Source organism: Neovison vison, chromosome 11 (assembly GCF_020171115.1).
Source record: "Neovison vison isolate M4711 chromosome 11, ASM_NN_V1, whole genome shotgun sequence".
Lineage (NCBI taxonomy): Eukaryota > Metazoa > Chordata > Mammalia > Carnivora > Mustelidae > Neogale > Neogale vison.
The window spans coordinates 69,578,282-69,601,430 of record NC_058101.1 but is presented as its reverse complement, the minus strand read 5'-3'; the positions used below and the strand labels follow the sequence as shown (position 1 = coordinate 69,601,430).

General features: G+C 37.3%; 1 protein-coding gene and 1 pseudogene across 5 annotated transcripts in view; one reads left to right on the top strand and one right to left on the bottom strand.

The window, feature by feature from the left end:
• Positions 1 to 23,149, bottom strand: part of INPP4B (inositol polyphosphate-4-phosphatase type II B) — an 830,572-nt gene that overhangs the window by 621,080 nt on the left and 186,343 nt on the right. The window lies entirely within an intron of this gene.
• LOC122890244 lies at positions 4,833 to 8,689 on the top strand (annotated as a pseudogene).

Genomic DNA, 23,149 nt, shown 5'->3' with positions numbered 1-23,149 from the left:
AGCTGAGGGTCCTGGGATCAAGCCCTGCGTGGGCTCCCTGCTTAGCAGGAAGCCTGCTTCTCCCTCTCCCACTCCCTCTGCTTGTGTTCCCTCTCTTGCTGTGTCCTTTTCTGTCAAACAAATAAATAAAATCTTTTTAAAAAATAAATAAAAGTACAAAGATGAGGAAGAGTATTAAGTTAAATTAAAACAAAAAGTAATTAGATATGAAAGCAATTTTAAACATAAAATATGTAACAGTTATAGAAACCAATCATTTTTATATTAACATTAAGATTGGAAGAGATAATCAATGAAAAAGTACCCCCTTTAAGTTGTTTTTTTTTTTTTAAACAAATTCAGTAGTATTCCTACTCACAACCTAGAAACAGGGAATAACATTTTAACAACAACAAAACAAAAATCAATCACATGAATTTTCTTTTTCTAAAATTTTTGAGGTTGTTCTACGATTCAGCCCTTGGAAATAAAAATTTTTAATGTGGGTTTGATATTCTGTCTTTGTGTGTGTATGCATGCCTGTGCTTACTTTCCTTGCTGCTGCACAGCTACAACTTATTCATGTCCAATGACATCACCAGCATTGGCCTTGGGAACAAAAGGGTAGAGAAGAGTGCTATCTATCAACCTTTTAATTTGCTAAAATCCCTTAATGAGGACTAATAACCCTTAATATTCATTTGCTTGATAAACAAGCCATTTTATATGAGTGGAAGGTCAACACAGCCTGAGGCTATTTTCATGCTGTTCTGTTAGATTTTAATGGCGGCAGGAGTTCAGTAGCTATAAATACACACACCAAATGCCCACCCATATATTTAAGCATGGACTTCATAAATAAAGGAAATCATTGAACATGACATGTCTGTCAACACCTGTCTTCCTGAGGCTGGATCAATCTTCATGGTCTGGCACTTGAAAGCCTAAATTCTGGAGCTATGTTGACCATCCTCACAGCATAAGGGGTTATAGAACCACTACCAGATGGGTCATCAGTAAGACTTCTAGCTTGCATGGTATAACTGGGGGCAGTTCTCAGTATCTGTGTACCTGCTCAATCTTTCTCTACCCCTGGTACATTCATCTAGTCCTCCTGCTTTGGCTTTTTCTTGTCTTCTGACAGGTCCTCCAGTCTCTTTCTTCAGAGTCCTGACCCACTTGGCTGGGACATTGTTATCTATGTATTGGAAGGTTCTTCCAACATCAGGTACTAATCATGATGCTGATGGAATCCAGCTCCACAAAGTGGAGACAGCCAAGCCCAGTTACAGTAATACACTGACATGTTTGACTATGGCCTTTACCTGGACATAGCAGAGAGGCTGGGAGTATAGTTTCTGGAATCAGACTATTAGGTCCCAGTCCTGTTTCAGTTGCTTACCGGCTGTGTAAATTGGAATGAGCCATTTAGCTTCTCTAAGTTTTGTCTCCTTCTGAGAAAATGTCTCCAGGGAGTTTATTTTAGAAATTAAATGAGTTCTCACGTAAAGAACCAGGCATATGGCTTGCACTTTATACGTCTAGGAACAGTCTATCCATGGATAGTGAAAAATATGAGGCTTTCAAGAGCAAGAAAAATGACAAGAGTTCACAGGCCCTTCTGGCCAAGAAGGAAGTCTCAGAATAGATGATTGCATAGAGTTAATTGGCTATAGAACCAACTGCTGGGATTATGATTCAGGGTTAAATCTTTGTCCTCTAAAATATGAAAACTAGAAGTATAGGTATTTATGCCTAAGGTCAGTGGCAAGGAAAAACCAAACTACCTTAATGTAAACTTACTTGAAAAGCTAAGATAAGCCTGAAATTTCACCCAACCATAAAAGAAAATTCTAGAGATCTAGATGGGAATGAGAATGTAGATGTAGGTAAAAACACTAATGCTCTGGGGTTTGGAAGCAGGCTATATTGAAATTCACAGGGTCATTGCAACCACCTTTACTCTTGAACCATATAAATCCATCCTAAGTACTGCTGATCCACCAATCTCCCTAAAGTGCAGCTATGATCGTCTGCCAAGTTGTCTCTCAAAGCCCTTTAATGTATTACAGAATTATATACAATATTTTCAGCATAACCTCATGGTATAAGTCAACTTTCCTTTGCAGACTTTATCCCAGTATATTCCTGCCCATACTTAGCACTCCAACAAAACAGACTGAAACATGCTATGCATTTCCTGCCTCCTGGTTTCTGCTGTTAAAATTTCTTCTTCCTGAAAACCTCCTGTACTTCGTAAATCTGTTGCAACTCTACCTATCTCTACATATCTCTACATATCTACCTAACTCTACATATCTCACTGTATGATAGTGCAACTTGAATTAGGTAGAACATATGGATCTAGAAAACAAGGGTAAAGATACATATTGTCCTAAGTACTATCATTGCCACTGATACTGGGAAATTTGTGCTTCTCATCTCCATAACTTTAGGTTCTGGGTACATGGGTGGCTCAGTCAGTTAAGCATCTATCTTTGGCTCAGGTCACCATCCTGCAGTCCCAGGATAGAGCCTCACACTGGGCTCCCTGCTCAGTGGGGAGTCTGCTTCTCCCTCTCACCTTCCCCCCACCATGCTTTCTCTCACTCTTTCTCTCTCTCAAATAAATAAATAAAACCTTAAAAAAAAAATAAGCAAAACTTTAGATTCTGAGGGCTTAGAAGTCTTAATTCCCAAAAGTAACAACTTCTAGCAGGGGACATAATAAAAGCCCCATTGAACCATTTAAAAGTTTTATTTTACAAAGATACAATTTTTTTAAAAGATATATTTACTTATTTGACAGATAGAGGTCACAAGTAGCCAAAGACGCAGGCAGAGAGAGAAGGGGAAGCAGGCTCCCTGCTGAGCAGAAAGCCCGATGCGGGGCCCGATCCCAGGATCCTGGGATCATGACCCAAGCCGAAGGCAGAGGCTTTAACCCACTGAGCCACCCAGGCGCCCCTTTACAAAGATATAATTTATATACTGTAAAATTTACCTTTTACAAAGTGCATTTCTGAGTTTTGTCAGATGCATATAACTGAGGTACCATTACCAAATCAAGGTATACAATAACTCCAAAATATTTCCTTAGTATAACACAGTATATTAGCTAAACTGGAATTAAAATTAAAATTTAAAAAGAAAAAAAAATCCTCATGCTGCTTTGCAATCAACCCTTACCTATTCCTTGATGCCTAGCAATGACTGATACTGTTTTCTTTCCTTATAGTTTTGCCTTTTCCAGAATGAAATCATACAGTACAGTATGTATCCTTTCAAGTCTGGATTCTTTCACCTAGTATAACTTATATTGCTCTATATATCAGTAGTCCATTCCTTTTTACTGCTTAGTAGTATTCCATTGTATGAATGTACCATAGTTTATAAATTAACCAATTGAAGGATATTTGCATAATTTCCATTTTTTGACTATTATGAAAAAAGCTGCTACAAACATACAAGTTTTTGTGTACTTATGTATGTACAGAAGTTTCCATTTCCCTTGAGCAAATACATAGGAGAAAGATTATTGAATCATATGGTAAGTATATGTTGATCTCAATAAGAAACTTCCAAACTGTTTTTGAAAGCAGCTGTTCCATATGCCTACCAGCAACATTTGAGACTTCTGAATATTCTGGATCCCTACCAGTTCTTGGTATTGGTATGGTCTTTTATTGTCTTTTTTCTCTACTCCCTCCTTAATTTTAGACATTCTAATAGGTCTTTGTGGCTTTAATGTGCTTTTCCCTAATGACTAATAATACTGGCCATCTTTTCAGGTACTTAATTTTTATCTGCTTACCTCTTTGGAAAAGTGTCTCTTCAATTATTTTGCTTTGGTTTGGGTTGTTTTGTTCTCTTATTGAGTTTATTATTATTATATTCTAGAATATAATCCCTATACCAGATGTGTGGTTTTATATAATCCCTATACCAGATGTGTGGTTTTACAAGTATTTTCTTCCCACCTGTGGCCTGGCCAGTCTTTTGAAGAGCAGAAAATTCTAATTTTGATAGTCTAATTTATAATAATAATAATTTATATTTTATTTATATTTTATATTTTTTATATTTTATATTTTATTTATAATAATAATTTGTGATAGTCTAACTTATAATTTTTCTATGGATCATGTTTTTGGTATCATATATAAGTAATCTTTGTACCAAAGGTCACAAACATTTCCTCCCATGTATTCTTCTAGAAGTTTAGCTTTTACATGTAGAGCTATGATTCATATAGAGTTATTTTTTATATATGGTTCATGGTATGGATTCAAGTTCATTTTTTGCATATAGATACCTAATTTTTCCAGTATCACTTGTTGAAAAGACTACCTTTATCCAGTGAATTAGTTTTGTAACTTTGTCAAAATCACTTGATTGTGTATGTATAAACCTATTTCTGAGGTTCCCAGTCTTTTCTATTCATCTGTACATCTATCCTTTTTCTATTACCACACTCTCTGGATTACTGTAGTTTTATATTTTACACTAAATCTTGGAATTAGATAGTGTGAGTTCTGTACCTTTGCCCATCTTTAAAAAATATTTCAGCTATTCTAGTTCCTTCACCTTTCCAAATTTTAAAATCAACATGCTGGTTTCTATTTTTAAAAATCACTCATATTGAGATTGCATTGCATTTACAAGTAGTTTAGAGAGAGTCCTGTTGAATATTGACCTATAAATTCTGCCCGTCACCCTTGGCTCTTCATATCAAAATACTAGTAGACAGGGAAGGAGTTATACTTCTGTGAGTGTTGTTGACTGATTGTCATGAGGAGGTAAGGATGTTGTTATTCAGTGAGGACATTAAGTAATACATTTGCAATCTGTAGATGACTTGGGCAATTCTTTGTATCCTCTTACCCAATGTCAATGGTAAGTTGGCAAGTATGATGGTGGACCTTAGCCTGAGATAGGCAAGGGGAATTGGAGCTCAGACCCCTTAGAGACTTGGATCAGCTCACTAGCTAAGCCATAAAGACCAGTAGAGGTTCCCGCCAAGGGTGAATGTAATCCAGAATGATTACAAGCTGATGGAGTATTAGTTGTAGTAGAAGCATGACTAAAGTTGGTCATACTAACTTTCTTTTTTTGTGTTTAGCCAGGAAAAGAAACCAACCACAATCTAGGAAAAGCTGTTCTAGATGAGGAAAGTTACTAAATAAAGCAAGTGAATCTGGGTGGAGCCAGCACTTAGATAAGCTGCCAGGCCCCAGACTCATTTCCCTTGCTGCTAAGACTGTTGCCTGTTGATAGGTCATAGTTCAGTCTCTAAGCAAGGCCCAAATGGCAGACAGAAATTGTATCCCTAGGTTACACTTCTATCCAGGAAGAGCCTGCTTCCAATGACTGGGCCCCACATCCTTCCTTAATTTAGGGCCATGTCCAAGGCTCCCCATAAAGTCAACAGAGGCCTCCCTATATTGTAATTGCATTCTGTCATCTTCTCCTTTTGCCCACCTTTCTTCCAATTTCTTATGAGGGTTATCTTCAACGTACTTTTCAGTTAACCTTCCTATCCCTCCAAAAATGTAAATGTGTTCAGAATCTGGATGCTGGAGAATCTGTCCTAAGACACACCTGCATGCACTCCATCTCTAGAGCTCCTCTTTGAGTAAGTGTGAGGTGCAGTCTAGGCCAATGTGATCTTAAAGCTTTCTCAGGTGTTGATGATGTGGACTTGGGAACTACTGGCATTATGGATAGGGTTTTGTAGTGTTTTGATCCAATACTGGTAGTAAGTTTTCAAGATATATATATAGATAGATAGATATATCTATCTATATATATATAGATTTAATGGAGATATATATATCTCCATTAAATCTTAGAGTATATCGAGAAAGACTCCTGCCATATTGAGATCAATTAATAATAAAATATGAATTGACCTTTTCAGAAGAAATAGAAAAATAAAGACAGACCATTATGGCATTATTTATTAGAAGACTATGCTGATGGTCTCTTGAATGAAGCCCATGAGGCCTGCTGACTGGCCATTTAGAATATAATAGGAAGTGAGTCACCCACAGGTCAACCATATCAGACCTCCTCTAGTCCTGCAACATTTCTGGTTCCTGCCAGTTAATAAAAATAATCTTGTTTTGCTAGGAGGATTTAATTCTAAGTATCCGATAACGTCCAAAATAATAGTAAAAATTTAAGCTATGTTCAGGAAAGTATTTTTTTAGATGGTATAGATTGTCTCCAGCATATGTTTCTCATTAGGCAATTGACTTTGTGTGTGATCTTGGGGAAAAAATGTAGATCCCTAGGCTTTGTTTCCTTTTTTCCTTTTTTTTTTTTTAATTTAGATATTGAGATAGCTATTCTTCAGGTTTCTTCTGACTCTAAAAGATGTTGATTCTGAGATGTGCTACAACAAAAAAGAAGACTAAATATAAAGGAGATCTGTCACTCAACATAAAAAGATACAGAAAAGGTTAGTAAAAGGAAAATTGTATATATCACCATCCATTCACAAGTTAAACTTTCAATCTGTATTTTGAACTGGAGAGAATGTTAGAAAGCCTGTCCTCAAATTAGTTTATTTTAGACATGAATAACTGACCTAAAGTTAGACCACCATTTAGTTAGTAGAACATATCATGCACTCAAACATTTGTTATTTCCTTTAACAAATGTGCAATGAAGAATTGTATAAAACACTCCAGAGACATCTTCTCAAGAGACATTAATGTATCTTTTCTAATCCCTAAATATTCTTTCTAATAATAAGGCTGAGGGAATTACTGTATTGTTCTAAGGGGGAAAAAAGGAAAGTTTAAGGAAAAATGTACTTCCTTACTAATAAAAAAAGATTTCCTTCATCTAATTCAAGTTATTTTTATTTCTCAAAATGTCACTGAAACAATCAGATATCCAGGCCCCTAGACCTGCAGTGTTTCAGGGATAGCCACTGCCGTGGACTGGAGTGGGGAAGAGCTTTTGTCTGCTTTATATACTACCAATATATTATACTTCTGAATATGATTTCTTTAGAAGACAGGGTCCTGCTGCTTTAGCAAGTCAGGAAAACATCTATCTAAAATCCAAATACTTGAGAAGAGAGTTAATATATATTCTTTAAAGCAGGGATCTTAATGGGATCACCAGAATCCCCTAAAAGTTTCTGGAAACTGAAATGGCATTAAAAATTGCAGGGCTCGGGGCACCTGGGTGGCTCAGTGGGTTAAGCCGCTGCCTTCGGCTCAGGTCCTGACCCCAGGGTCCTGGGATCGAGCTCCGCATCGGGCTCTCTGCTCAGCAGGGAGCCTGCTTCCTCCTCTCTCTCTGCCTGCCTCTCTGCCTACTTGTGATCTCTCTCTGTCAAATAAATAAAAATAAAATCTTAAAAAAAAAAAATTGCCGGGCTGGGGCGCCTGGGTGGCTCAGCGGGTTAAAGCCTCTGCCTTTGGCTCAGGTCATGATCCCAGGTTCCTGAGATAGAGCCCCACATCAGGCTTTCTGCTCCACAGGGAGCCTGCTTCCTCCTCTCTCTCTGCCTGCCTCTCTGCCTACTTGTGATCTCTGTCAAATAAATAAATAAAATCTTAAAAAAAAATTGTAGGGCTATTTTTTTGTCCTCTGGTAAAGTCCTGCATGAGTATTTACCTACTGAAAGACATATTATTTATTAGTAATGCAGTATTCTTTTTTTTAAAGATTTATTTATTTATTTTAGAGAAAGATAGATCGGGGAAGGAGAGAGGGAGAGGGAGAGAAAACTGCAGCAGACTCCAAACTGAGTGCAGAGCCCAAGGCAGGGTTTGATCTCATGACCCCAAGATCATGACCCAAGCCAAAATCTAGAGTCAGATGCTCAAAGGACTGTGCCACTCAGGAGCCCCTAACTTAATATACTTTGTATTTCTCCATTCCTAGTATTAAATTTATTTTTAAAATTATGTATATACATCCTTTGGCCTTCGCCGCACTCGGAGCCCAATGAAGAGATGGAGGTGGAAGACTTTCCAGGCGGCCGTGAGGATGGCTTCACTGCTGAACACCTGGCCGCAGAGGCCATGGCAGCGGACATGGACCCCTGGCTGGTGTTTGATGCCCGCACTACACCTGCCGCCGAGCTGGATGCCTGGTTGGCCAAGTACCCACCCTCCCAAGTTACTCGCTATGGGGACCCTGCCTCGCCCAACTCTGAGCCTGTGGGCTGGATTGTGGCATATGGGCAGGGCTATGTCCCCAACTCGGGTGATGTGCAGGGCCTGCAGGCAGCCTGGGAAGCTCTGCAGACCAGTGGGCAGCCCATCACACCGAGCACTCTACGCCAGCTGGCCATCACACATCACGTGCTCTCTGGCAAGTGGCTGATACACCTGGCACCTGGCTTCAAGCTGGACCATGCCTGGGCCGGCATTGCTCGGGCTTGGTGGAGGGCCGGCTTCAGGTGGCCAAGGTGAGCCCACGGGCCAGGGAGGGGGGGGCGCCAAGTCATCTGTGTTTACACGGATGACTTCACGGACTGCTTGGGTGTGCTAGAGGCGATGCCATCCGTGCGGCAGGCATCAAGTGTCTGCTCACCTACAAGCCTGATGTCTACACCTACCTGGGCATCTACTGAGCCAACTGCTGGCACCTCTGCCCCACACTCTACGAGAGTCATTTTCAGTTGGGGGGCAGTACCTGTGGCTCCCGTGTGCTGGACCGCACCAACAATGTGGAACTAACCTAATTCGGCCGGTCAGGAGAGACCACCTTGTGTCCCCTTCGTCCCCCCTCCCTGCTAGGGATGGATTCTCCCGTCTTCCTCCTCTTTGTCCCACGGAATTTGAGCCCCCCCAGCTCTGAGGACTGCGTCAGTCAGTCGGCCAACCGGGAACTGCCTGCATCTTCGATTCCCTTGAACTCTTGCCCTCTGTTCAGGGCTGACTCAAGTCCCCACCAGCTGGAGGCTCTGGCTCCCTGAGGGCCGGACCCTCAGCTCTTTTCACTGCTGCTCCCCTCTGTCATCCAGGACCGCAGACTGGGTACAGATTCCCAGGAGGAGAGTCTGCCCCGGCCACCCTCATCCCCAGCTGTACCTCTCCTTCTGAAACCTTTCCTTCTCCTCCCTCACAAGAGACAAAAATGAGTGCTTCCGGTCCCTCTTGGAGCCTTCACAGTCCAGGGGGCAAAGGCCCTGCAGGCCTAAGCATGCTATTTCATGGGGGGGGGGGGGTGTTGGGTAATTGTACCCACTCAGCCCTTGGCAGAGAGAGGGGATGCCAGGGCCATGGACATGGGGCCTGCCCCTCCCCTGCCACCTCACAGCCTGCACCACCTTCCTTCCTTCCTTCCTTCCTTTACTACTTTGACATGTGTCTGCTCCTGACATTTCAATAAAACCCAGTTTGGGTCCGTTAAAAAAAAAAAAATTATGTATATACATAGGTTGCATGATATCTCTGAATTTTATTTCAGGATAGTAAAGCAGGTATTCCAAAATAATATTTATAGAAAGGTTGAGATTCACTAAAAGAAGACCATTATAGGAATTGTGTGTCATTGGCATGTGGTTGATGGAGACAGTTTATTCTCTGGCACCATCAGCACTTCAAACCCATATAGAGGTTTGAGTTCTACACTTGATCTTAGCCAAAACGTTAAGAAGCGATAGAGGTTTGAGTTCTAGAAGATGAAGAGTTGACAAGAGATCATCGAGCAGAAAACACTATTCTATGGAAGACTCCTTAAGATTCTATATAGAGGAATCAGTCCTTACCCAGAAAAACAAATGATCACTCCCACTGTATGAAGAGAACATTCTCCTTAAGTCAGGCAGAGGGCAATAAGACCTAGATATCTTTTAATACCATTCACTGTGTAATACATTTAAAAAAAAATAGATACACCAGGTGATGGGTAATAAGGAGAGCCCACGATGGGATGAGAACTGGGTGTTATATGCAACTGATGAATCATTGAACACTGCAACAAAAACATTATGATATACTATATGTTGGCTAGCTGAACATAATGGAAAAAAATGGATACACCATGATCTTATTTAGACACTGGAAACTTGAGCAGTTAAATTTAGAAATGGGTGACAACGTTTAGTGAAGATGTAATGTCTCTCTTATCTGTTCCATTTTCTTTTCAGCCATGGACAAGCTGGCTGGTTTTAGCCAGCCTTATTCTTCATCCACTTTGAGTTCTGATTTGGAACCATAACATCACAGTGCATAAATCTAATTACTGGTCTTAGATGGTGAATTCAAACCCAGCTTGATTATTTTTAGACTAATTTTAAAATGGCACTTTAACATAAAATATTAAAACTTCACATATTCCTATTAATTTGATTTTCTCACTTTGTGCCAGGAACCCCAGCCAAGAAACCAACAGGAAGGCAAATCAAAATATTTCTTGCAGCTATACTGCATTCCAAGATTATCTACTCCATGCCAAATCCTATTGCCCATTCTTACCTATCACATCCCCCAAGGGAAGCACTTTAACTAACATGATCATTTGTTTTAGGTTTGTTTCCAAATTAAAAAGGCATTTAGTTTCCCCTTTAAAATAACTATTGCCAAACAACCTGAACCTTTATTTATAGCTAGCTATTCATTTCTAATAACCATGAAAAGGAAAAAAGATAGAAAATCATAGAATCAAAGATTCTTGCTTGACATGAAGCAGTTTCCAGCAAGTGCATATTTTAAGCCTTTTTATTTAATGAGTTACCTGCAAGCTAGTTAGAAATTGAAGTCACTTCTCCAAAGAAGACATACAAATGGCTAACAGACACATAAAAAAATGTTCATCATCATTAGCCATCAGGGAGATTCAAATCAAAACTACATTGAAATACCATCTTACACCAGTTAGAATGGCCAAAATCAACAAGACAGGAAACATGTGTTGGAGAAGATGTGGAGAAAGGGAACCCTCTTACACTGTTGGTGGGAATGCAAATTGGTGCAGCCACTTTGGAAAACAGCATGGAGATTCCTTAAGAAATGAAAAATAGAGCTTTCCTATGACCCTGCAATTGCACTACTGGGTATTTACCTCAAATATACAGATGTAGTGAAAAGAAGGGCCACCTGTACCCCAATGTTCATAACAGCAACGGCCACAGTTGCCAAATTGTGGAAAGAGCCAAGATGCCCTTCAATGGATGAATGGATAAAGAAGATATGGTCCATGGGTATTAAGGAGGGCACGTATTGCATGGAGTGCTGGGTTTGGTGTATAAACAATGAATCTTGGAACACTGAAAAAAAATTAAATTAAAAAAAATTTTAAAACCCTCTAAAACAAAACAACAACAAAAAAGAAGATATTGTCCATGTATATACAATGGAGTATCATGCCTCCATCAGAAAGGATGAATACCCAACTTTTGTAGCAACATGGAGGGGACTGGAAGAGACTATGCTGAGTGAAATAAGTCAAGCAGAGAAAGTCAATTATCATATGGTTTCACTTACTTGTGGAGCATAAGGAAAGACATGGAGGACATAAAATCCCACTTTCCTATAGTTTCACTCAGTTTATGCTAGAATTAACTGCAATTACATGGTGCTTTAAACAGTCTAAAGCACATGTTTATGTTAGTACCAGTTTTTCTAAACTCTGTACCGTCTTTTAATGAGCCATGGATCTGAGGTCAATATCATTTCCTAGCACAGGCATTATATCCCTATTATAATATAAAGAAGAGAAACATCCTGTTCAGGGCAACTGATTCCACTTAACCTGAGGATTCCAGGACTGTAAGTCTTAAACATGGAATAGTATATTGAACCAGACCAGATTTTATGAATTCTAGTGGTTGGGATTCGGCGCTCTCTAAGTGCAGTTTAATGCTGAGATGAAAGGCATTGCAAGCAAGTGTGGCTGTTTCTCCTCCTCTGCTATGGATGCTATTTAATTAGCTGCCCTTGAGTAACTGGGGAAAGCTGAAGAAAAAAGAGATTATGTACTCAGGAAAGGTCAGGTGTCTAAAGCTTAAAATGAAAGAATACATTTAAAAGTGTCATTAATTTTGGCATTAAAGCAAACATGTGGATAATAGAAGTCAAAAAAATAAGAAAAAAAATAAAAGAGGAAAAAGAAAAGGAAAAAATTAAAGGCTTTTCAAGGAGGTAGATGTCTGTTTAAGCCAAGGAAATGAAGGTTGTTAATGATAAAGAAAGAAAAAGCCCATAATAGGGGAAGATTTATAGCAGAAGGCAAAGATAGTCAATTTGTTCTAATGTCATTTTTAATCTGCCTTGAAATTTCTTAAAATTTAACATAACAAATTGTATTGTATGGCATTTTAGTGCTCCATGTACATTCAATCTTAATAAATACAGCTGGCAGATATTGCTGTCTATGCTGTACAATATTTCATCATGTATAATTACCCCAAGTCCATACAGAAACAACTCCAAAGTTCAGTCAGAAAAAGCACTATTTTTTCTACCCAATGTGCAATTTAGTCTTAATATATACCTTTGGAAGGTATTGTATCCTCCATTTGTTCTAGTGCTTTGTGAGTTTTTTAGTCTCATCCTTGAAACAATATCTCTAGTAAAATTATTTCATCTGCTTCTGACATTTGAAAACAAATGTTCTAATGATGTGGAAAATGATTTTACAAGAAGTTAATTTATTCTATCAATTTCCACAACTTCTCTAGTTTTTTGACACATTTTTCCCCCAGAGAGAATATTTAATGGAATTCCTTGACAGGAGACTCTCTTTTTCCCTCTCTCCCTCCCTCCCTCCCTCACTCTCTCTCTTTCTTCCTTGTGGTTATAAAACAATACTTACCCAATTTAACCTTAACAAGGATTCTTAAAAAAAATAAATAAATAAAGACAAAAAACAAAAACAACACCTTAAAAATCTGAAGTATTATTATATCCTTTTTTGAAGTTTCTGTCATTGATGTCCATAAAATAATAAACACTAGAAAAGGAACAATATTTCTACAATACATATAAAATATAATAATGATCTTTAAAATTATTATATTATGTCACTGATAAAATACATGTAATATTCTATATTCCATTAAAATTTCATCACTGGAGGCATCTGGGCAGCTCAGTCAGTTAAGTGTCCTACTCTTGATTTTGGCTCAAATCACGATCTCAGAGTTGTGAGACTGAGCCCTGCTTAAGCCCCTGCTAAAATTTCTCTCTCTCCTTCTCCCCCTGCCCTTAGTGCCTCATTCTCAATCTCTCTTTAAAAAAAAAGGGGGGGGAGGACATATCATCCCTAAATCACCTATAATAATTTCTACCTAAGACAGGGTCACTTTCATTCAAAGACATGAATGACATGGGTTGCAGAGCAGGTTCATTACAAAAAAATTTGAGAAGCCAGATAATTGGGTTCACTACACTGATCCTTTCCTGTACATCACTGTTATAGAATAACTTCCTCATCTACTAGCCAGGATTTAGGGATAGATGAAAATAAAACTACAGTAATTTACAGGATTTAGGGATAGATGAAAATAAAACTACAGTAATTTTCAGGATAAACTCAGCAACTTATTTTATTGGATAAAATAAAGTTAAAATTACATTAATCAAGATAAATAATGCAGCTTAAGTAATAAAAATGAACACTAATTTTATATTATAAGAGGTCAACAGAGTCAGTATTTTAAACTATCTTGATGTACATACAAAAGTGTACAATTTTTTCATCGACTCGATCACTACTGTATCATCTACTCTATTTCATTCAGACAAAATAATTAACTAGCCTTATCATGGAGTAAACATGTAGGCAAAAAACAAGAGCTGGGAGATGAAGTATACTCTTAACATACAGAGATGATACACCAACACATTCCGTAATATTGTCTTCATGCAATGCATGAAAATAAGGAAGTACAAGTTGATGCTAATTTTATGGTATGTAATTTTTAGTTGGAAAGAAAATAATCACACTTATAGGCTTGCCTTATAATTTTGTGTACATGTTAAATATTTAATGTTTGTTTTAGAACAAAATGTATTGCCTTGCTTCTATATGAAGCCTACCTTCATAAGTACCAATTATTCTGTATATTTATCCAATACAATATTGATTTTTCCTCCCACTAGCACCTAGCATTTGTTGTGCAAAAAGATGGTAATAAATAAGTCGTTAGATTAATTAAATTGTATGCATAGGTATCTCTGTTAAGAAAATGTCAGGAACCTGTACTTCTTAGAGCTGTTCCAACCCACCCGCTTTCATAATCAGTGAAGAGACATCAAACTCTAGCTGTTCACCAATCCAAGATAGAAATTTCAAGATAAACTCGAGTTCATCAACATTCAATCGATAGTTCATTACTCGATATATTTATTTTTCTCACGGACAAAATGTGACTATCAATACTTTTCGATTGTTCTCACATTTTTATTGAAATTATTTTGAAGATGATTTAAGATAAAAAATTTAATTTTATACTCTTATGATTATTATTTAGATATTTACAGAGGTCTTGAGTGAAAATGCCAAAAAATTAACAATGAATTTGTGCACTGAGTATAAAAATAATTTTTCTGTAAGACTGAATCTAGAGCACTGGAGGTTGGGATATTGTGAGGTTCAGCAGAGCACAATCCAAATAAATAACTTCTTACTAATTTATCATTAAAGTGCTATAACTGATTAAATAAAATATAGGTAATTCTATAAAAATAGTGATGGCTCACTCACTGATAGTCTTTGTCTTCCATGTCAGATCCCCTACCTAATATTAAGCTGGTTACTATAGTTCTAAAATATGCTGCACAGTTGAATATCTTTAGAATAATCATGTTGATATTCCCCTTCAGTCCTAAGAAAGCTGGCAGGGACCCTTCCTGTGTGCAGAAAAGAGATTCTTTAGTAGAGAAGTTACATGCAGTTGTGTAAAACAAAAATGTGTGCAGCAAGGAGAGGATCTGATCCCATGGATTTGGTATATGCAGCCAAATCCTCTCTGCAGTGGGCAGGGGGTTAAGGTTGTGTGGAGATAGGTCTGTTTCACTAGTGGCATGCTGTGGAGCACAAAGAAGAGCAAAAAGGGTATGTGCTTTGGGTAAATTGGAAGGGGAGGTGAACCATGAGAGACTATGGACTCTGAAAAACAATCTGAGGGGTTGAAGTGGCGGGGGGGTGGGAGGTTGGGGTACCAGGTGGTGGGTATTATAGAGGGCACGGCTTGCATGGAGCACTGGGTGTGGTGAAAAAATAATGAATACTGTTTTTTTGAAAATAAATAAATTGGAAAAAAAAAAGGACTCTCCACATCCCCAATTTAAAACACTGTTGCTTGTTTCCTTACATGTGTCTACTTCAGTATCTTTTATTTGTCTATTTCAGTATCTTTTATTTGATATTTGAAGTTTGGAGCCATATCTGCAAAGAAGCACAAGGTAAGGATCAGTATTTAAACATGTTGGATGATGATGGTTTTTGTACCATTTCTATTTATGATTGTTGAGAATAATTTGGTTTCTTTATATACATATATATGTATATATATGTGCACACACACATATATATATGGTGTGCATGTGCATGTATACATACACACATATATGATATACTATCATTATAATTACATATTATATATTATATAAATACAAATACTATATATGTTATATATTTATAATCTTCACTCTGTCTTTATGTTGTATGCTGTTTCATGACTATGAGAATTTTAAGATCATTTAAAGCTCATTAGATGCACTTTTTGGCAGATGAGTTAGCGACAAATAGGAAATTAAAAAGCCAATATAAAAGAGAAATCTTAGTGTGCCTGGTGGCTCAGTGATTAAGCATTTGCCTTTAGCTGAGGTCATAATCCCAGGGTCCTGGGATCAAACTCCACATCAGGCTGCCTGCTCATGAGGGAACCTGCTTCTCCCTCTCCCTCTCTCCTACTCTCCCTGCTTGTGTTCTCTCTGTCAAATTTTTAAATAAAAATTTAAAAAATGAATAAAAAATGGTATGTGCTGCTTTAAATGTTTTACTTCAACTGAAACACACACACACACACACACACACACACCTTTGTCAGTCTTCTGAGATTGGAACAAGGCTTTTTCTTTGAGTATATCCATGGGGAATTGGTGGACCACAGTTTTTCTTAAGTGCAATGTAACTGTGATGCATCATTTCAGCTTGGCTGTCTCCAAAGTGAAATGATGCGTCACGGTTACATTGTATTTAAGAAAAACTCCAATAAAGGGTTAAACTGGCAGGCTTTGCATGCTCAAATCCTATACATTCCAATGAAAGGACCTGTTCTTAACTGGTTCCTGGGAGGTAATTTCTAAACTCTTGGAATATCTTACTTGATAAGACTGTCTTTGTATATACCTGAGACCTCAGGCCATGGCATATAGGTTATGCTAAGAAAGCAGTATACTGAATGTCTCTCTTCTCTCTCTCTTTCTTTTTTAATATAACTTAATTTTATTTTATTTACTTTGGGCTCTGGAGCACTGTATCATTTTGACACCCAGCAGAGCTAGACACTAACTAAATAGGTCAGGTCTGTCATGTGGCCTCCATGCCTATGTGACTGAACTCCAATATAAACCCTGGACACAAGGTTCAGGTGAGCTTCCGTGGCTGGCAAACGTTACACATCTCACCTATCATTGGTGCGAGAGTTGAGTGTTCTCCATATAACCTCACTGTGAAAGGAACACTGAAACTCATGCCTGGTCTCTTCTAGACACTGTCTTATGTACCTTTCATCTTACTGATCTTAATCTGTATCTTTTTGCTGAAATAAACTGTAACTATGAGTATAACAGCTTTCTGAGTCCTGTGAGTCTTTCTGGTGAATCATCAAACCTGGGGGTGGTCTTGGGGATCCCCAAAACAAAAGTGAGAATTTAAAGATACTTACAAAACAATTTATATAGAATAAATCTAGATTTTTAAAATTGTTATCTCTTTGTCTTCCCACATCAACTTTGGCAGTTTTTATGGATTCTTTTCCAAAAGATTCAAATTAATTTTAATTATTTTGATTAACTTATGAAAAGACCACAATTCTTTTCTTTTGCATTCATATTTTAATAATTTTCAATGTCTTAATTTGAGTATTTAATGATTATAACAACCATTTCTGAACAAAAAGAGTATAATCCCTTGAAAAACAAATAACAAAGTTCTTTCCCTACTGCAGCAAGATAGAAAATATTTCCATTGAGTATTGATGTATGAAGGTAAAAATATCTTCCTCCCAGGGATTCTGACCATGGAATTCTGAGAGACAGACAAAGGGAAGTGATATCTGGCATTTCATTATCAAAAGAAACAGTATGCTGTTTTGGAAATCTGGTATTATGAAAATACTTAAGGGGCACGTGGGTGGCTCAGTGGGCTAAAGCCTCTGCCTTCGGCTCAGGTCATGATCTCAGGGTCCTGGAATCGAGCCCCGCATCGGGCTCTCTGTTTGGCAGGGAGCCTGCTTCCTCCTCTCTCTCTGTCTGCCTCTCTGCATACTTGTGATCTGTCTCTGCCAAAGAAATAAATCTTTAAAAAAAAATACTTAATAGAAAATAACTTTGGTACCTATATGATATCAATCAGTAGGATTGTAAAGAAGTAAAAGAAAAAAAGATTATTTTAGCTTTGGGGAAAGGAAGAATGTATTATACAATAAAGGTATTGTAATTATTATATATCACATATGTATTCACACATACATATGTGATAAAGGGAGAAAGGCTCTCAGAATAATTTATCTTTGCAATTTGAGATAACATTTTCTAGATAACTGAAACACCTCAGTCAAAACTTTTCTTATGCATTTTTTTTGTTCTCTAACAATACTGCCTTGAACTTCTAAGTCATTTTTAATATAGCACATGCGTATTACATATAAAAATTACATATAAAAACAAGCTCCTCCTGTATTTAAATGCTGTAGCTCTAGAATAAAAGGACATCTTTTCTCACTGTGTTTTGTTTGTGTGTCTAGTGGAAGAGGAAATACCAGAAGAGTAATTTATAAAAACTTCTGTAAGACACTCAGAGCACTAAATAGGACTTCTTGGTGATGGTGCCTTCCAAGGGACATCAATAGAACATAATACAAAAGAAAAAAATGCTATCTACCACTTGAAAATTAACAGGACTACTTAACAGGCTCATATAGGACATCCCATGACTACTAACTTTGGAGAAAGAAGCCAGACAAATGCCTTTTTCTCAAGTTATTATGACCATATGTTTTACTCTCCAAGCCTGGAAGATCTGGGGATATATGATTACATATGTAAACAAAAAAGAGAATTTCAATATAATCAATTAATTATTACAACAGGTACAAATACAGGGTGATTTTAAAAAGGGAGTAATATGCAGCCATAAAAACCCAAAATCTTGCCATTTGCAATGACTTGAATGGACAGAACTAAAGGGTATATGTTAAGCGAAATAAGTCCATCAGAAAAAGACAATTATCATATGATCTCACTGATATGAGGAATTGAAGAAACAAGACAGAGGATCATAGGGGAAGGGAGGGAAAGATGAAACCAGAAAGGGAGACAAACCATAAGAGACTCTTAATATCAGGAAACAAACTGAGGGTTGCTGGAGAGGAGGGGGTGGGAGTGATGGGGTGGCTGGGTAATGGACATTGGGGAGGGTGTGTGCTATGGTGAGTGCCGTGAATGGTGTAAGATTAATGATTTACAGAACTGTACCCCTGAAACAAGTAATACATTATATGTTAACAAAAAAAATTTTTAAAAATTCAAAAAGGGAATATCAAAACCAATCTGCTGGAAAAAAGGAAGAGTATTTGGGAAAGCGTTAAAGAGGAATGGGCACTTGAGTTGAGTCAGGAAAAATGAATGTATGTTTTCCAGGCTTGATGGACATACTAGGCAAACAGAGAGTGAAAAGAGAGCCATAGTATTTTTCAGGACTAGATGTGATTTGGGGAGGCTAAAGCATAGGGTATTTGTGGAGATGGAGTAACAATAAATAAGTCAGGGAAAGTATAACTTAGATTTTTTTCAATTGCAAAACTCCTTCAATTCATATACATAAATAAAACTTTCTTTGGGATATTTGTGTTTAGCATGTTTGTAAATGGAGCACTTGCTGCCATCCAACAAGAATTCCCAGTGGATAGGTTTCCCAAGATTTCATGTGGCTTCTGCAAAGCAACACAAAATAAGACATTCTTAGGAGGAAATCTGAACCTTTATGAATGGCTCTGCCAAAAAAGATTGCACATATTTAATCCTTCATGGGAAACCAAGATATTAATGCCAGAAAGTTTCATATAACGTATCCAAGAGCATATGATTGGGTGCTGCAGAGTTATGAATAGGTCAATGTTTTCAGACTGGAGATTACTCTAAGTTGACAACATGACATCTACTATAAAGAGGTCTTTCCCTCTACTCCAGTACTTAAGCAAGAGAGAACTCCACTACCAGTAATTCCCAAAAAGCTCTACAGCCACAAAACTAAGAAAGACCCGAGAATTTAGGAAAATGGTAGAAAGGGAGTTTGAAATTAAGAAATCAAAAAACAAAAAACAGTCTTTCAGTTTGATTTAGTAGAGCCATTAATACTTGATTGGATTTTCCTGATAGTTCAGTGGCATTATTTTTGAAAAGGAATCTTGATATTTAGCAACAGACATTTCAGCTTAAAAGAAAAAGCCAAAATATCTTTAATTAAATATATGTTGGTCATAGTAATCCTACATGAGATAACAGACACTTCCCCATTACTAATTATTTGGCAAAATTTAACTGAACTAAATTGGCACAAGACTACAAAAAAAAGTTAGCCAGCGTGATAGTTCAAACCACAAAAGGTCCATTTGAATGCTACATGCTAGTTATATATAAATAAAAGGAAGTGAATTAAAGAACATATGTGTGACTTAAAATGCCTAAAATTTAAGAACATATATGTGACTTTGAACACCTCTAAAATTTAATATATTTAAACTGCTGCCCAAAAGGTGGAAATTAATTTTTTTACATTATTTCCTGAGTCAGGCTTAAGTATGTCTTCCATAACTCTGAAAAGCATAATAGTCAGTGAGGTACCAAAGGAATGCTGTGGGTTCATATATGCTGCTTCCCAATTTTACAAGCCATAGCAACATTACTTAATAGTAATAAGCTGACTTCTGCCAACACAGTCCTATACTTGCCTGAGGCAAGAGAATATATAGCACTTTACAAGAACATTTGAATATTTACCATTTTATACAACCTTCCTGACTTCAGAGAAGAGGTAAGGAAAAAAAAGCCAATTGCACTTTAGAAAAATCCTTCATTGGGGAGACATTTTTAGTGAATAATATTTCAAAGACTGTTCAAGGGTAAAGAAATGTTTTATAAACAATAAATATTTTAGTGGCTTCCATGGTGAAAATTTCATAGTATGGCTTTTTGATATGGTCTACTTTCATTCTACTGAAATTCCACTATCTACAACCATTTCTAAAAATACAAATGATTAAGAGTTTTCCTACCAAGCTTAAGTTGTCTTTAAACTCCCACATCAATTATACTTTCTCTAGAATCAAATACATTTCTATGTGCAAATTTGTCCATAGCATTAAAAATATTTACCAAACAACTGACTTAAGTAAGTGAGTATATAAAAATATGCATTGCTACATAATAACAAAAAATTAACTGCATAGAATATACGAGCCATAAATAGATATTTGATTTTAAATACTGAGTTATTGAAGTTAGTAACAAACTACAAGGCACAGGTTTAGAAGTTCCAGAAGGCATATTTTCAACATTGGGTATAACTGAGCCCCTAAACTTTGATCAGATTTTCCAAACTCTAGAATCAAGTTGGAATTGAGACTTAGAATGCTTCTAACACACTAAGACTGCGGTTTCTACTCCCTAGATAACCCATAAGCTTTTGAGAAATTCTCTAGAATGCTAGAGTTTAAATGTTTAAGTGTGGTTAAGTGAAGATTCCAGTTCTCAACTAACAAAAAGTTAAAGTTAAGACAATCTTCAGTAGGAAATGACAAAGTTACCAACCACAAGTTAAGATCCCTGAGTAGGGAGAAATTCTGATGACCGTTTTGCCCCTTGAATAAGCAATCTATAGTTGTATCTTGGGTCAAAGTCAAGAAACAAAGTTCACTTTTAATCTCACGAAACAAACTGTGGGTTGCTGGGGGGAGGGGGGTTGGGAGAAGGGGGGTAGGGTTATGGACATTGGGGAGGGTATGTGCTTTTGGGTAAATTAGAAGGGGAGATGAACCATGAGAGACTATGGACTCTGAAAAACAATCTGAGGGGCTTGAAGTGGCGGGGGGGGGGTGGGGTGGGAGGTTGAGGTACCAGGTGGTGGGTATTATAGAGGGCACGGCTTGCATGGAGCACTGGGTGTGGTGAAAAAATAATGAATACTGTTTTTCTGAAAATAAATAAATTGGAAAAAAAAAAAAAGAAACAAAGTTCAAACTGTAAACCAGACTCAGTCTAGTTGGCTCTCTGAGTATCAGCTGCCCTGATACTCAGTAGTCAGGATTCACAATGAAGGCTGGAGTTCAGGTGATGTCAAAGAATCACAGGGACACTTTGAGTAATAAAACACAGACCAACAATGTCTTCACACCATTTTCATGCAAAGAAAGATCAGTGATCCCCAAACTACTTTTATCGCCTTTGATAATTCCTATCAGCCACTCTGAACTTCAGTGTAGTATTTAATGTGTTTTAAAGTGTATAACATGCCCAAGAAACAACTTCAGTTATAAAAGATAATTTTCATTTATCCTTGGGTTTCATATATAATTTAAAATTTGGAAAAATAAATCTTCGTTAAGAGAAAAAATCTCTGAGGGAAAGATTATGTTCTTCTTTATCTCCATTCTCCAGAAGCTAGATAGCAGGTCATCCAAACCAAATATTGAAGAGCAGTATATATCCATTTTATAGGAGATAAGGGATGATGACCCAGACTTGTTAAAAATTAAGTAGTTTTGGAGATAAAAAATCAGATGTATGGCAGGATTTTCTTTCCCTTTCACTGGAAAGAGTCATGGTTTCAGGAAGAAAAAAAAAATCTCAAAATTCTTGAAAAACCTGGTAGGAAACAAAGAGTTTTGCCACAAGAAAAATGAGGGATTTCATTTTTATTGAAAGCTCATGAGTGCTGAGAGTTACTTAGAAGGAATAACAAATAGAAAAAGATATGAAACTGACCCACTGACAAGGAATCAAGAATATGCTCCAAGGCAGAGAAGAACCGAGAGGATTATGCCAAAGGATGCATGAGATTAGAAACATTATTTGATTATTTTTCCTAATTAATTTTTAATTCATTTCAAAAGGGTTTCAGAAGACTTTCCAAAATAGCTACAATACCAGAGTACAAAATTTATGAGGAAAAAAAATGGAGAAAAAGAGAAAGTAACCATTCAGAATTCAATAAGGCTCTGATTGGGGTTTGTATACAGAAATAGATAAGCATAAGTTCTTCTAGGGTTGCCTGAGCTGGGAAGCAAATTCAGCTTTCACTTTTCTAGAATTCAAAGCAAAATGGGACACGAGGGCAATGACATAGCTAATTCTTTCTTTTTTTTTTTTTTTCAGGATTATTTACTAGATTTTATTTCTTTTTTTTTGTTACATTTTTTTCCCCAATTTATTTATTTTCAGAAAAACAGTATTCATTATTTTTTCACCACACCCAGTGGGAGAAGAATCCATGAAACAAGATGGGATAGGGAGGGAGACAAACCATAAGTGACTCTTAATCTCACGAAGCTAATTCTTTCTTTTTTCAGTCATCCTTCCTCAGGAAAACCCCTGAAGGAAAAACGGATACCTTGGGCTTGTTCAGGTCATGAAAGCTGTGAAAGTTCTTCAGGCAAAATCCAGGCAGGAAGATGGCAGCCAGAAACAGAAAACATGTGGAAAGCAAGGAGCTGGGCCATGGGCTTGTTTGTGCCACATTTACATTGCTAGGAATGGAGGACACAGTCCAGCTGACTATCAATGATATGGATGTTATTTGCTAAGACACTCCCAACAGTGTGGGATATTGTGGGATTCTCAGCCACCATATGCATCCCACTCTTCTGATCCTTATCAGGCTCCAGCACTATCTATACTGTCAGGGAGACATCTTCCTTGTCCCTGCACCAATCTCGGCTTTGCCCCTCCTTTTAGCCTTCCTGTTTCTCTTT